General features: G+C 39.3%; 1 protein-coding gene across 3 annotated transcripts in view; it reads left to right on the plus strand.

Annotated features, from left to right (window-relative positions):
• Positions 1 to 17,229, plus strand: part of LOC109033965 (clarin-3) — a 160,561-nt gene that overhangs the window by 34,133 nt on the left and 109,199 nt on the right. For 2 of the 3 annotated variants that reach the window (XM_072303164.1, XM_019046850.2), the window contains exon 2: positions 16,561 to 16,586. The gene's annotated coding sequence lies outside the window, so the exon portion shown is untranslated. Of the gene's footprint in view, positions 1 to 16,560; positions 16,591 to 17,229 lie in introns of all 3 variants that reach the window. The other variant, XM_019046851.2, reaches the window with a different exon arrangement.

Genomic DNA, 17,229 nt, shown 5'->3' on the forward strand with positions numbered 1-17,229 from the left:
ATAAAGTGATAGAGAAAGAGAAATATGGATTGATCCTTTAGTGGAATCAGCGGGCTGATTGTTGAAATTGATAGACAAAGCGACAGATAAAGAAGACGTAGGGATTTTGGAGCGATCCTTTGTTGAATGGTGGTTTCTATGACTAGGGGTACATGATGAACTAACTATGGGGTTTCTAGTGGCTTGCCTTTAGTTAGTCTATTACCTACCTCCTTTGTCCATCGCAACCACCCGCTCCCACCAATAGGATTCCTCCGCATCATTTTTGTCCTCTTTGTCGATAGCTCTGTCTATCAATTTCAGCAATCAGCCCGCAGGTAATTGTAATAGACTAACTAACAGCAACCCACGAGAAACCTTTCAGCTAGTTCAAAATTTTACTTATAGCAACCACCCGTTTCAACCAATAGGATCATTCCATTTTCGCAATCGCTGGTTGAATCTGTTTGAAAATTTCACTGAATTTTATCGGCAGCGCAAAGAAAACTCAGTGAAATTTTTGGACAGCTTTGCTGAAAACTTTCTCTGCGAAAAAATAAAATGGCGGCGGAAATTTTGAAACGTCGCATTGCGCTTGTGATAAAGCTCGGCCTGAAGGTGACGATATTTCATTATGATTATTCGTTCGTTAGTTCGGTGTTTCTTGAGATTCAGCTCGGATGTAAATGTCACCTCCGAAATCGGAAACGCAACAAAGTGGCGCACGGTGGGACTTCAAGGTCGTAAACAAGCCCCAAACGAGCCACCCCGAGGCGGTGCGCTACCTGCTCGTCCGGTCATGATTTCAGCGTTATTCATCCCCGTTCCGTTTCAGATTCGCGGCTGAAACGCCGCAGATTCGAGCTCCGAGTCGCGGCGGGACTCCCGGAAGAAAACCGTGAGGCGGGGCGCGACGCACAGTGGATCGAGTCAGTAGGAGAGGTTGGACAACATTTGGAAACTTTACACGCTTATAACTCCAGTGACAGATCAAAGTGTCCAAAAATAAAAGTCCAAAGAACAAAAATGTCCAAGGGGCAAAAATTCCACATCTAAAACAATCATGTCCAACACTGGAAAAAAAACACACATTGGATCTAAAGTCCAGACTCTTGAAAACATTGACAGAAAAAGGATTCTTGATTCAATCAGATTTAAGCTTAAAAATCAAAAGGAAATCCGCTCATATTAAGAGGCTTGGTTCTTGATTTAAGCTTAAATCTGATTGAATCAAGAGTGTTTTTTCTTGTCGATGTTTTTAATAGTCTGGACTCTAGATCCAATGTGGTATTTTTTCCAATGAAATATCTGGAATGGTTGGCTGGTTGGTAGATACGTTTATTTGGTGTTTCTAACATCTGAGCCATTAACATCTTAGAGGAGAGATCAAAATAGTGAAGTACAGAATTTAAAAAATTTAAAAAGTACGGGTCACAAAAGAGTAGTACACAAAATTAAAAGATAGGACACGGAAAGAAAAGAATACATCAAATCTGGAGTTTGCAAAAGAGAGGGATTTCAAGAAAAAACTTTGAAAGTATGGTATTGAGATCAGAAAGTGGAGGAAAAATGTTTGGCCTTAATTGTTGATAGGTAGGGCGAGTTGTTAAAACGTGTTTAACTGAGAGGGGGACATTACAAAAGATGCAAGTTTTGGGTTGGACTTTCCAGTAGCAGTATTATAGCCAAAAACAAAAATTCCCAAATGTGACATAATAGCAAAATAGTGAGTTTGGTGATTTCCTACAGAAATATCCGTGGGATTAATGAAGAGGCAGAGATACAGAGTTTTCCTAACCTATTCTCTTCTGTATACTTAAACTACATACAGACACTATAGAAAACTATATACAGAGAAATTTTACTGTGCCTACAACTGGACTTGGGTCTTATACGCACTGGGCAACAAATTTCAAAGTTTCTACAAAAGATTGAGGTTCTTTAAGTGGTTTTATTGGTTTCCCCGTAAAATTTTCTCCGTGAAGTACAGTAGACTCTGGATTATCCGGCTTCGTATTATCCGGACGCTGGATTATCCGGATCGATTTTGCAAACATCTAACTACGTACGCATTCCGATAAGTGAGCGGATCCGCGGAGAAGCGGTCGCAAGGCATATTAGCGCCTGCAAGACTGAAGGAATACTTCACGCATTAGCGCCTACTAGATTGCATAAATACTTCTCGCATTACGCCAAACGCAGTGCAGTCGGTTAGTCAGCCTAAAACGCACATTAGCGGCTACAAGACTGTATGAATACTTCACGCATTGCGCGCTTTAATCGTTGTATTGTAATTTATCGTTGTCGGCTACCATTCACAATCACCATTGAGTCGTTTAATTTGGCGTTAAACTTTTAAATTCGTGTTGGTATGTACATAATGCATACACAATAATATTACTGTGTTGTTGGTTGGTGGTTTTTGTGTTTACTATTATTATCCGGATTTTTTTTTATCCGGATCGGGCCCGGCACCAATTAACCCGGATAATCCAGAGTCTACTTGTACTCCTTAAAATTTAACATTTGGCGAAATGAAGATCAAAATTTGCAATTTTAGTTAAAAATTCCATGTCCGACATCTCAGATTGACTCGATCCACTGTGCGATGCGGCGCCTCCAGCCTGCATAAATTCAGCTCCGGCAAATTTAATACACCGAAAAAGATGGTACGCAGATTAGGGACCCTCCTCCCTCCCCCCCCCACCCCCACTTCCCCTGCCACCACCCCCGCGCCACTCACGACCACGCAAACGAGACTTTGTGCTTTCATTATTCGCGGACCGGGATGCTTGAGATGTTTCCGATGAACCGTGAGTCACCCGCCAAGAAAGAAGGTCCGTCGTGACCCTTTTCGTCGCTCTCTTAGCATAAAGGCGTATCTCCATTTCCATACGAGCCCCGGATAACGTGGAATGATACGGGGAACAGGGGTCACGTAGAAATTGAGTTACGCCTTTTCGTCGGAGGAGCGTCGTTTTCAGGAGACTCCAATTTGCACGACGCGAATTTATTATGAATCCCCCTTCTTTTTATTCTTCATCGCGCGGCTCACCCCCCCCCCCCCCCGCTCCCCTCCACTGTCGAAGGAGCTTATTTTCAAGGCGGCTGCGTTTTTGTCTTTTGCGTTTTTGCGAGGGAAATGAAGAAAGGGAAAATGATGTTATCTTATATTAAAGTCAGCGGAGAAGGACCGACTGACGCGATACGACACGGCATCGACACGGAGAAATGAACCTCGGTTCAGGGTGGAAAAGTTTCATGAAAAATAAAATCTTGCAATTCGACGTGAAATTTCTCATGAAATTTCAGAAATTTAGGAAATATATCGAAAAATACCGGTTTCTTTTCGCGTTTCGCAAAATGTAAAGATTGTGGCTTTCTTCTATTTTTGTGTGTTTGAGTGCGGGTTGCATACTCTAGTTAAAGTAAAGGAAAAACGAATTTCTTACGTAATGGCGACGGGATAATCCTCAGATTTTTCGAAAAACTTGTTGTCGGCCTCCATCAAGGTTGGCCAAAACGCAATGCGCTAACTTGATTAGCAAATTCAGCGATTCCCCGTAATTTCATGCCCCTCGGCCCAGATTCCGTAACTTTCCTGGGGATATGAAAGTCTTCAGATTCCAAAACTTTCACCAAAAAGAATATTTATATGTATTGATCTTCGTGGTTTTGTTGAGCCCGAATATTCACTTTACGACACTGATTCTGGTTCTCCGGCGAGCAAAGGGTAAAAAGAGTGAGTAAAAAGAGGATACTTCGCCCTGCGCTCTACGTGGAGTTATATACTGCGGTGCCAAGGAAGAACACCGTTTGAACATAAGGGTGTTGCCAAATTTACCCTGATATAAAATTTAATTTTGGACACAGTTTTATATATTTCTTCCTGAAATTTCTAGGCATTTTTTTTATTTAACTGCGAATACAATTATGTAAAAAGTCGTGAGAAAAATATTGAGTAGTTTTCCCGAAAATTTGCTTTTTAATCGTGGGATATTTGGCAACGCCGAAGGCCCCATACGGTGTTTTCTCTCGGCACGGTGGAGTAGATCAATGATGTCCGCGCGTTAAGGGAAGAGGACGGTGTAACTTTGGCGGAATGCTCGCGGAATGCTAATGCACAACGATTATTGGATTGTTGAAAGTTTGAGCGGGAGTTGCAACCAGCGCATCCCGAGCCGAGACAGGGCTAGTTGCAGGACCATGCTACCGTGCTAAGGAAAAGCGCCGTATTAGCCTTCAGGCGTTGCCAAATTTCCTTTGATAAAACACGAATTTCCCAGTAAACTCATGGATATTTGTCTTCTAATTTTTCAGAGAATTTTGTTCGTTCTCTGATCTGAAGTTCCTGAAAATTTCAAGGAAAAATATCCATAATTTTCTTCAAAAATAAACATTTTATCGAAGGAAATTTGGCAACTTTCGAATGTTCATACGGCGTTCTTCCTTAGCACGGCAGCATGAGCGTTGGATCGTGATTTTCAAGAGAATGGTCTTCGTTCGGAATTCTACGTCCCTGTCCGAGTCCAACGATTCAACGTCCGCTGACGGAATAAAACCAGAAATTTAGAATTTGGCTGTCCATGGGAATAGAGATCTCTGCTAATAATTTTTTTTCACCGAAAAAAAAGTTAAGTTGATTTAATATTCTGGATGTAAAAAAGTGTTGAGAATGTATACAATTCTGAATTACCCGCTACAGCAGTTACTTTAGCAGTGCCAAGATGTAAAACTAACTGCTGTGGCGGGTAATTCAGCAGTTTATATGTTCTTGCACTTTTTATACATCCAGAATGTTAATTCGACTTCAATTTTTTTTTCGGTGATTCGTAAAGGACCTCTACACTTTGAAACAATTTGATAATTACAATGATAACTAAACATAACAAAAGCTAAATATGAGAAAAAATTAGAATCTATCAAAAGGAAAATATTTTACTTACAAATAAATCAAAATTCATAATAGTTACTATAAAACCTTGTAGGAAAAAATAAAAAGATCCAAAATCAAGATTAATTATTTTGATTAAAACCAAAAATATTAAGCAAATACAATTAAAATAAAACGTGTAGATTCTCATCTTTTTTCTGAATTAAAAAACTCAAAATTAAGTTATAGATATTGGTACATACACAGCGAAACTCACCGCAATGAAGATTTTGGAATGATAAAACCATAAATTTGAAATTTCTCAATTAATTAGACAACAAATCAACGTTTTTGCTGATTTTAACTCAAGATCATAAATTAGAACAAAGATCAAATGAAGCGAATCAAGACACACCTGAGCTGCCCGCGAGGTTTATTCGATCAGCGATTTTCGCTGATCCAGTTTAATAAATGAGTTGGGAATCTAATTTCTGTTATTACGTATTCCCAGTTTTTACGTTTGGCTGTGATGTCATGAATGACTGGTCATTAGACAGATGAGTGAAGACTGATCGGCTATCTGAAACCCCTTCTTTTCTGCTCTGGTCAACAGTCTAAGATCCGCACGAAAATAACTAATCTTCTCTCTTTTGGAGTATGCTGCGAAGTAAGCTGTTTTGGATATAGGTCAAAATTTTGCATTCAAATTAATCACATTGTTTGAGATGTGCAAATGTTGGAAAATCAAAAGTTACGTTACGGGAGAATTGATACTTCAATTAGTTAGCTTTGATTTGAATCATTATAAAACTTCAATTTCAGATTTTTTCTACTTAAAACCTGAATTGAATTTTACTTGAATTGAATCTCATTTTAAACAAACTACAGTCCAAAAAATAGTATAAAAAATATGAAGTCAGTTGTTGGATCTCTACATGTTTTCACGAAAAACCTAGACAATAAAACGTTTGAGTCTAAAATGTGCCAAACTTGAAAGTAATGATCAAATAAATTGTTAGGAATCAAATTTTGCACTCTTTTTCTTTGAGTGCATTTATTTGTATGATCGCTGAGTTCGATTCTACCGTAAAATCCAGAAAATATTTCATATACATGTTTAATGAGTACAGTTGATTACGAAACTTGTGTGATCCTTTGTTTCTGTTTCGAGTTTCCGAGTTTTTAACTTAGAACTGCTTTTCCTTTTATTATTTCTACTTTTTCAAATACCAACATGCATTATGATACCTGCCTTTTTGGCTGGATTTGTAATTTTCCCAAGTTGATTTTTTGGTAACCGGTGCTGATGATGGATATGAAGTGCGGGAAGTGCATTCACTGAACTATTATATGCAAGGAAATATGCGTTTTAAAGCACAATTCTCCATTTTATTTTAATTTTGATCTGACAAAACTTTGCTGACTCCTGTATTCTTCCACATAATTAATCAACGCTCCTGAGGTTGGCCTGGAATTTGACTTACTGAAATACATACGTGCACTCGGCATTATTCCTGAGAGGCCGCTTCATGCAAATGCTCAGTCAGAACGTGAAATTCTCAAAGAGGGTGAAATGGGTTTCCTTCGGAATGAAGGGGTGAGCGACTCTCGCGGCCAAAATTGAGCGTTTCATACCCTCACCTACTTATTTCATTCACTTTATTCAGACTTACTCCAATTTTCAACGGTATTCTCGCGGGAGTTGAAACTAGGCCCAAAATCGGTGAACGCAAGTATGGAACAAGCTCAACCGCACCAACAAGCCCCAGAGAAGCGATATCCTGTGCGTAACCAACGGGTCGTCCAAAAGCGCCCCGACGATTACCAATTCAACCCTCAAAACCCTCACTCGTTGTTTTCGATACTTATATCGCATATCTCGACTCCAGTATTTTAAAGATAAACACTGAGAATGGCTTTTAGGGCCAAACTACGCATATAAATTAGTTTGCCGGTCGATTCAAAATTCGCTCCGTTGGTTTTGCGGTTGGTCTCAACTGCCGTTTCGAGCAAAAAAACGCGGATGTACACACGATTACCGCTGGAATTACGCGGTTATTAAATTTATGAGCAAGGCAGTTCAAACGTTGCCAATTCGACACTGACGTTGTCATTTTTTTTTACACATACGGACACTTGATACGTATTATACGTTGCTTCATATGGGAAATACTGAGAACCTTTCCCTGAAAAGGCAATACTACCGCAGACTGTGGCTCCAAATGTGTCATTTTTCGGATGGAATTCGCTGAACCCGCTATGCTGGGAAATCACTGTACGCGGTTCGAATGTTGCCACGTTTGCACTGACAATATATGAATCAACTGGAGATCTTGTGGATTTTTTTCTCTCAAAATTTTGGTGCATTTAGTGAGAAAGGATGAGAAAAAGGAGGCAATGAAAAATCAGAGGAAACAGACGATGAACAGGAAGAGGCAGAAGAATAAACAGGGGAAAATACGGAAGGGAGAAAGACAGAGGACGAAGCTGAAGGAGAAGAGAAAGTGAAAGAAGCAAAAGATGAAAAAGAATATAAATAAGATGATACGAAAAGTAATTGGAAGAATACCAAGGAGAAAATATGAGGAAGAAAAAATGGAAATGAAGACGAGTAAGAAAATTGAAAAGAATAAGAAGGAGAAGAAAACAAGAAACAGAAAAATAGATAAGGAACGGGAAAAAACAGATGAAGAATAAGAAGAAGACCGAGAAGAGGGAGGAAATCAGATTCCGCAAAGATATTTTTCTTAAGGAATCTCAGTGAGTTTTGTGCGAATTTAAACTGAGTGATTTCAAAACATTTTAAGCAATATCTGTTTACTTCACCTTGCCGATGAAAATTAACTTTTCGGAAACATCAAAAACACATTTGATCTAGAGTCCAGACTCTTGAGAAAATACTTGAAGAAATGGACTCTTGATTCAAACAGATTTCAGCTTAAATCAAAAGAAATCCGTTCAAGTTAACAGAGCTTGGTTCTTGATTTAAGCTGATTCTGATTGAATCAAGTACTTTTTCATGTCGCATTGTTTTTAAGAGTCTGGACTCTAGATCCAATGTGTTTTTTTCCAGTGTACCACGGAAAATTTAGCAAAATAGAATCAAGTTTACGCCGTTCTTCGTTAGCGAGTCGGTAATTCACGCGAATGGCAACACTGGTAGGTGCGCTCCCGCACGCGGATATTTTAATCCATTTAAATTAGATCATTTACGGTCCAGATCACGCGGAGCCGAGCCGTCAACTCGCGAAGCAAAGGTCCTCGTTCATGGCCAACTTCAACTCCGGAGCTTCAAATTTCGACATTTGCCACATTTCCCATGCTCCCCGTACACTCACTTAACCCCGCTGACCGTCCGAACCCATTCTCGCCGCGAACCCACCCCCACCCCCCTCCCCCCTTATTTAACCGTGCATTATTCAAGCGTAGGTAATGCAATATTAGAGCGAAAGTTCGAGATCCCACTTTTTGGGAATTCACGCAAGGCAACCCGTTTCAAACGTGTCGATTGCGAAGTACTCGTGAACGGGCCTTTTAAAAAGTTATGAAGTTGTGTTCCCCGGGAAAAAAATAAATTTGGCAACCCCTGGAGGGTATGCAACCATTTGCATTACATCTTGCCCTGCGCGTGAATTAGTTAATAAGCGCTTAAAAGTACTTGAAAGCTCCTCAGAGGGTACTCGAGAAATGTTTGCCTTCTCAATCTTGAGACCGCATGAGCCGAGCAATCGAATTGTGGTACGATGGTAAAAGTGGGGACCAAGGGGGAAGGCACAGGGATGCCAAACTTATAATGCGAGACAGCTTGTTCAAGAGTCACAAAAAGTTGTTTTTTTTGGGAATTTGATGCATCTGAACTCTCATCATCTTCGGATCATTTTCTATTTCGGGATTCGTACGGCAAAACTTTTTTTTTTTTTTTTTTATTCAAATCTCTTGTCCAATTTTAGATTTTTAAAAGAGGCTGGATCATTGTTTTTCTCAATCCTTGCTTCCTCAAACACAATCTCTTGAAATTTAGTGCAAGCTACCATTTTAAAAGACCACTTCACAATTGAGATTCAAGAATCAGTTCTTTAGCCATCTTAAAATATTCTGTCTTTCGATATTTTCGATATTGCCCCTCGAATTGAATGATATTATTAAAATTAGTTCTTAACGCAAAATGTGGTCATATCTTGATTTCTAGTACACGACTCATACCAAAACTTTAAAAGTTGCCCAGGTGTATCAGGTATCGATAAAAATTGAAAAAATGAGAAAATAAGTAAGTGGTATAGTCATAAGACTCATTAGACTTCAAAGCATCAAATATCTGTTGTCGCCTGAAGCGAGTGAAAATGAAATTGTGAGGTGTCAGAAAGGGGTACAGAATTGTGGGAATATAAGAAAACAGAAAATTAAATTTTGGGATGTCGGGAAACATAAGTTATGGAAATTGTAGGATATAGAGAGAATTTTAAAGTTTTGATTGCAAAGTATGTTAAAGACTTTCAGGTTTTTTGCCCGCTTGTTAATGTTGATAGATCTAAAGGTTGAACTTGAGCACAAAGCTGGTCAATTTCGTTTTCAACAGTTTCGCATTCATATAATACGTGGGTGACCCTTTTAAATGAGGTCAGATAAAAATAACAAATCGGAATGAGTAAAAACATACATAATACATGAATTTCGTTTAGGATTTCGATATTTCATTTCTTAGATTCTTTCCTCCAAAGAAGACAAACGCTTTACTTCCCATTCTCTGCCACATGCAGTTGTCATTTCCACACATTCAGCGACTGCAACGTGAAGCTCATAACAGAGTGCATTTCTTCTCTTCGTTGCAAAAGCGTAGCCCCCTCTTGACATGAGCCCTCCATCCGTAAGATACCATGCTTTCCGCGGCTTATTCCAAAACTAGTATGCGCCCTTGCGTTAGCGAATTGACGATTTCTGGAAACTTCACTTCACAATCCACCGTAGACATAGCAAAGAATGTCGCCACCATATCCTCGCGTGCTTGCATCATTGCTCCTCGCTGAAAAAAGCGCTTGCCAGTGGCGTAGGAAGGGGGGGCCAGGGGGGGCCTGGCCCCCCCCAAAATTGGAAATAGTATCATCTGGCCCCCCCCAGAAATTCTGGATGGTGCAAAAACACCATCTTTAACGGTAAGTCTCTGTCGCCGTGGCCCGTGAGAGGATGCCTCTGGCATGATTCTGGCATTCACTAAACATTTATTTCGCAATTTTCACACAAATGAGTGGTTAAAAGTGAGAAAATAAATGGAATAACCTGTTGAATGCAACAATTTCAAAGTATTTTAATCTTAAAATGCATAAAACTGGGTGAATTTTATGCAGAAATTGAAGGAAGATTAACGCCACAAGTGCCTCGAGATGCGCTCAAATAGAGTTAAAATTTCAAAAATTTTCCGGGGGAGGCCCCCCGGACCCCCCGCTGACCTGGGGGGTATTCCATACCCCCCAGACCCCCCGGTGGTGGGGGGCCAGGCCCCCCCCCAGCAAAATGGCCTAGCTACGCCTATGGCGCTTGCTTTCGATCCTGACCTGTTTACTCTAGCGTTTTTTTGCCTGTTTTTCCTTCCATTCTTTCTTTCCGAATTCCGCAAACACCTGTAGCTTTGTGATGATCAGGTGTTTTGAGACCTGTTTTCCTTCCTTTGTCGAGCGCGCTCAAAATGCACGGTTCACTTGCTCCTCATATTGGAAAGAAAAGGGTTGAGTGCTGGAATTTACGTCACTTCTAAAATGAGGTAACGTGTTTCCAGTTTTACACGACCTGTAATATTTACAATCCGCAGATTTCGTGCTGCAATCTGTTGGCAACAAATATTACTTTTCTCTCAAACGAATACAGAAATCTTGTCGAATGTAGTTGATAGATGCAAATTTTCGAACTTGTAGCAGCGCACACAGTCAAAAAATATGATAGATTTGACCATACTCTAACACAGTGATACGAGTATGGTAATAAAAACCAGACTCTATGCTATCATAGAGAGCATTTACCATATTATGGTAAGTATCAACAGAGTTCTGGTGAATACTACCATAACTCTGGTTATTTTCACTAGATGGTAATCACTGTGTAAAAAATCAAGTAGACTTATAGTAGATGTTACCACACGTTTTTTCAGTGCAGGCTGCACAGTGCAGGCATGTTTCTTTGTGTAAAGTAAATCTCATTCGATGAGCAAATCAAATAAAATTTATAATTATTCCTCTCAAGAAATTACATTTAAAACAAATCAGATTACAATGTACTGTGAACGGTCTAGTTCTAAAACCTGCAACCTCCGTTACGGTAACCGTCTAAAAACTATGCAATCTTTTTTATTTTTTTTTTTTTTTTTTTTTTTTTTTTTGAGAAATGACCTAATCATCCATCTGCTTAATAAAATTCGCTTCTTTTTCGATAAGACGCAGAATATTAACAAGAAATACGCACATGAGTACGTTTTCATTATATTGATATTAATTACAATGATACCGTACAATTGTTGAGAATTGTGGAGGGATTTTTGGTTTTGGAATCGAGAACCTCATATCGATGCCCAAAGTGTGGAATTGCGCATCTCAAAATCCCCGCTCCTGGTTTATTTTTTCATAAAAAAGGAGCCAGCATCATAACTTGAAATTTATGCGGAATATTTCTCTAACGGAGGAAAAAACCAAGGAAGTCCTCAAGAAATTACGTCAACCAGTTTGCCAAAAAATGAAACATGACGGGAAGTCTGCAGCGTCGCGAACGGAGAAATGTGCGGTTTCGCATTATGGGCTTCGATATGGTTTGTCTGTGGCTCCTAAAATTTTCAGACAATGCGTGACCGTATAAGCCTCTGAATACATTTTCGCAGTCCAATTACTTTCAAGTGGGAAACTCTTTGCAGGAGCGAGTTTATTTGCCATCTTTTAGCGGGGAAGGAGGCTTGGTTTTAATCAAAGCAGTCGGGGGTTTGTATAAGCAGAGTTAGTAACAGGGAGGACCTCTTAAATTACCTGGCTAATTGACCGTACGCACACACATTGACTAAGAATAAGGATCGTCGCGGCGACAAACAAAACCTCCCACAAGCCTTTTTGTGCCATTCTTTTTGCGGATCTCTCTCCAGTTAGTTAGCGGGGAAATTTACGATTGGCAGGCTTGCTAATGGCCGGTGCGTGCTTTTCGGACAGGATTTGCAGTCTATGTTGTCAAATTATCGAAAATCTGTTTCTTTACCACGAGGAGAAAGCAAAATTTTCCAGAGCCCCTACCTTTATAGCTTTCCAAAGTATAGCTATTACTTTCAAGAACCAGTTCAATATTTGCGTAATGATGGTTGATGAGTGACAGGTCAAAGCAATCCATCTTATAAGTACTTGTGACATATTTTGTCAAACTTAACTGCCTGTTATTAAAGTCATTAGTTACTAAGTGACTGCTACGTTGAATGAGAATTCGAGCGCATCTCTTTGAGGTTGAGAGACTTAGAGCGCCTTAAGTTTTTACGATATGCAAAACAGACAGCCCCTGAGCATCAATGGTTGCATTAAGACATCTTACTTATAATGAACGTAGAAAAGAGACGTATTTGTGTTAAACGATTTTTAATCGTATTTAGCTTTCCCGAGGAAAATTGGTCATTATTATTGCATAAAATTGTGAGATAATTTTTATCGCCCTCTTGAGGACGTGCCGCGAAAAGGGATCCCAAAAAGCAAAGTAATTTTCTCTTGAAAAAACAGAATGCTCAAAAATATTGAAATGTCACTATGAAGACACTTGTTCTTCTAGGTCCACTTTCCATAAATTTTCCTCGTTGTATTTATGAGCGAGATATTCGTTATCATACCAATGTAACATCGGTCACGATGTTAAAACTGATACCACTTTAAAACAACTTCAGTCCAGTTTGAAGCAAATAGAGTCCAAAAATAATTTGGAGTATCTCAAATATCATTATAATTAATTTTTAAATTAATTATAATTATTTCATTCAAAGTTCTGTTAAAAAGGCAAACATTAAACCTGCCTATTTTTTCTCTGTTGTAACTCAATATTACTCGAATCCTCTCTGTTTGATTCAGTCCAAATGAGACACATAAATAGAAGAATTTTAGAGCAAAATGAAAATCCACGAGCGAATCGTTTTATCTGCGAACGAGTTGAAAGCAAACCTTCCTGCTCGGTTCGCCGGCGAATCTTGCAAAAACCACTCTAACCGAGCACCACTTGAATGACAAAATTCAACTCCTCTGATGATCACATAACGCAATCTATTGCTGAACCCTCTTTTGAGTGGAAATCCGTACGTTCAAAGGCTCATTCGAAAATCAACTTACGTGCTTTTGCCATTGCACGACAAATTACTCCCAGTCCACGTCATCCGAGTTGATTCCAGCAGAAGCTGTTACTCTTATGTGGTTTTTAATCGACAATCTAAGTGGCAACATCTGCCCTTGAGTTCATTGCGAGTAGAGGTGGTCGGCATTTTGAAGTGGTCTCCAGCATTTCGCCTCAAAGTTCCCGCCAACTGTAGCGCATGAAGAGGGTTGACACAGATTTCCGAGACCACCCCAACTCTAATTGGATTACTCGCACCTATCCATCCGCCCGTCTTTATCGCGAGGTGTGTCGCGATTTTCCCGTTTTTCTCCGGTCATCTACTCAGTACGAAAAAGTAACACTGGAAAAAAAAACAAAAACAAAAACAAAAAAACATTGGATCTCGAGTCCAGACTCTTGAAAACATCGACAAGAAAAAATACTCTTGATTCAATCAGATTTAAGCTTAAATCAAAATGAAATCCGCCCAAATTAAGAGGCTTGGTTCTTGATTTAGGCAAAAATTCGATTGAATCAAGAGTATTTTTTCTTGTCGATGTTATTAAGAGTCTGGACTCTAGATCCAATGTGTTTTTTTTTTCCAGTGAACCGACTTTTAGCGTTGATACGAGAAGTAGGACACGCACGGAAAAAATCGGATAGTCGTCACAATTTTGTTAAATTTCTATAAATTTAGACAAAAACAAATCTGAATTTTAAGAATTGACGAGGGTTAGAGACGGGTTGCTGGAAAAAATAACCTACTCGGTAAGAAAAAGTAACCGACTTTTAACGTTGATACGGGAAGTAGGACACACACGAAAAAAATAGAATATTCGTCACAATAATTTGTTAAATTTTGATACATTTAAACACAAAAAGCCGTATTTTAAGAATTGATGAGGGCTTAGGAACGGTTTGCTAAAAAAAATTAATGAATTTGATAACAATTCTGCCGTGCTAGGGAAAAACGCCGTATGAGCCATCAGGCGTTGCTATATTTCCCTCCAAAAACAATGATTTTTCAGGAGAAGGTGTGCATGTTTATGTGTGCATGTGTGTTTGTGTAGCATTTTATTCGAAATTTGATCTGAAAAGTCTGAAAATTTCAAGAAAAAATATTCATTACTCTCTTCAAAACTGTATATTTTCTGAGAGGAAAGGCAACATTCGAATGCTCATACTGCGTTTTTCCTTAGCACGGCAGATCATTCTTACGTTAAATGCATCGCCTGCTCACATTCTACAGAACCCGATTCAAATTTTCGGTGATAGAAACATTTTTAGATGTGACACAAAATAATATTCCAATGCATGTACACCCAGAGGTCTGTTAATTCTACGGGAACGTTGATATCAAAAGGATGGCATAGCATAGCGCAAGAGAATGTGCGAGCTCCACAGTAGCGGCCACAAAGGAAAACACGTACTGCTGAAAAGCTCTTAAAAGTTGCGGTAAAGCGACTTTTCTTCATAAGCATCATTTCGCGAAGACACTTATCTTCTCTCCACTCTCCTCATAAACTCAACTTATATATATATTCGTTTACTTTGTCGCTTATCTTGAAGGGGAGAGTAGGTGCGTTTCCTGCGGTGCAGCGCTCCTTTGAGTGCAATTTTGCTTGTGAGTTTTGCAAATATTTCACCAGCGAATTTTTTAAAGGAGTCAGCGATCGGCGAGTGAATGAATGCATGCATAAAAGTTGCTTCACAGTGCTCTCTAGCGCTCTGCGACACCGCTCAAGGCTCTTCAATGAGTAAATGAATGAAAAGAACAAGGACGATGAAACCGAAGTTTGATCGTGAGTGGCAGAAGATTGGCTAATAAAACCAACTTCTTGGTTAAATTTAACATGAAAGACTTAGAGTGTTGGTATACTCATGTCTCAAACCTTGTCTTCCTCACTCTAAGTCCCTCTTTTTTCCATACCCGGTCTTATATTGTTGAATTAAGAAGCCTTGGAGGACGAGGCGCATAAGTGCAGTTTTCGAAAACATTGAGATGTTGATGAATTCAAGTGAAACTTGCCGTAGTGCATATTTTGTGAAAAATTCACCTTCAAATTCCAATTTGTAAAGTAACAAAAAATCAGTTTAAACTTTCTCTCGGCCGTAATAATCCATGTAATTTCAAAACTTCAAACACGTCAATCTCAAAACAGCAAAAACTGCACTTGTGCGCCCTGCCCTCCAAGCCCCTCGAACCCCATTTCCTTCGTTCGATTTCAATGTGACTAGGTCCCTCTCTATTAATTTCGGTTTAAATGACCTTGAAGTCATGCAGCAGCGAGGGACTTGAAAGACAAAGCGCAAAAGAACAGTTTTTTGAAAAAATTGAGATGCTCATGAATTCAAGTAAAACTAGCGAAAAATTCGCTCCCAAATTCCAACTTTTAAGCATCAAAAGGTCAGTTTGAACTTTCTTTCCACCATAAGGGTCCATGTATTTTCGCAAATTTAAACACGCATTTCTCTATATAGCACAAACTGCACTTATGCACCTTGTCCTCCAAGCCCCTCAAGTGTACTTTGTCAAAGAGACAAGAAAATTTAAAAGACTCAGCTCTAGAAAAGGAGAGTGAGTACAAAATGTTGCAGAAAGAAGATACAGGTCGCTTTCGAGGTGAGAGATAGAATTTTTGGTCACACGAGTATGAACCAGAAATGCATGCCGGGTATTCAAGCTCCTACCTACTTGTTCGGCGAGTGTAAACGCATCTATCTGATTTCAAGTTCACTCCTCGCGCGGTTGAATTTCATGAGCATGTAATCCCTCCGCCTTCGAGCGACGGATTCAGAGCTTTTCTCTGATCCAGCGATGCCATTTTACGAAATATTATGCATATTTCAGATAACATACGCGCGAAGGAAGCAAAACTTGGCGCAGGTGTTCCAATCCTGCACTATCTTGTTTTACCTCCGTTCTCAGTGTCTTGTTAAAGCACAAAAGCTCACTCAAGTGATCTTTTAAAGCTTACAAAACTACATCTCGGAGTTTGATGCTAGACGCAAATCTCAATGTCTACAATGTCTCCATGTCTCAATGTTACTCTAAGTCTCGGCTTAATTTCTTTTCATAGGATTTTCGATAGGTTTCAGCCTTTTTTGTCAACCTTATGAACAGTTATTCTATCATCTATGTGGTTCTTGCAAACTTCTGTCATGTGCATGTTTGTATTTCCTGTCTTGCAGATTTTACTCTCATGTAAATTTTTTATTCATTCTGTTTTGTTTACATACTTTCTTTTATTGATACCGGATTTTTTTTAATGATTGTCTAATTCAAGGGGGTTTCTTTCAGTGATGATCTAAAAGTTTTTTCCTGCATTTGTATTTTTTGACTGAATTTTATCATTTTTTACCAGCCGGCATTAATGTTCTACGTTTTCTTTTTTCAGAAAATGGTCGATCTTCATCTTTCAATGTGAGTAAGTTTTCTTTTCATGATAATTCAATTTAAAATATACTATGAATGCATGTCATAGTATTAGTGTAATTATATTTTCGACCCTGTAATTTGACTTCATTTTGCAAAAAGAACGACTATATCTGGCTCATTTTCAGAGAAAAACCTACCATTAGTTTCCCGATGTAGATGGTTGCTTCTGTGTGGGCGCTAGAAATAGTATAAAGTTCCTAATCACAATATTTTGTCCTTTCCTCTATGGGTCACGGCGTGTGTGTGTTCACTTTTAGCAATTCCAAATTCGACCAAAGGAACCCTATTCGACGACTTTTAGTCAGTTCCTTACGAAAAGTTTAACCATCTTTAACTTATCTTGTTTCCTACGTGTTGCGCTCTTTCAGTGATTCCCGCTTCGTTGAGCAGAAACCACCGATGTGCTTACGTTTTGAGATAAAAGTTACGTGGTCCATGAGTTGCAAGATGATCTCCCTCCGGGATGCAATGGATCAAACTCACACGCGACGCGAGGGAACCCCTTTCGCAGCAGATCCGTCACCATTGACACTTGACAGCCCTACAAGAACCGAGAAATCCTGAACACCCTCACCTCCACCAGGGCTTCAGAAGATCACTGTTGTGCTTAGCAAGAACCCCGTATCTA

This window comes from Bemisia tabaci, chromosome 8, assembly GCF_918797505.1.
Source record: "Bemisia tabaci chromosome 8, PGI_BMITA_v3".
NCBI classification, from domain to species: domain Eukaryota; kingdom Metazoa; phylum Arthropoda; class Insecta; order Hemiptera; family Aleyrodidae; genus Bemisia; species Bemisia tabaci.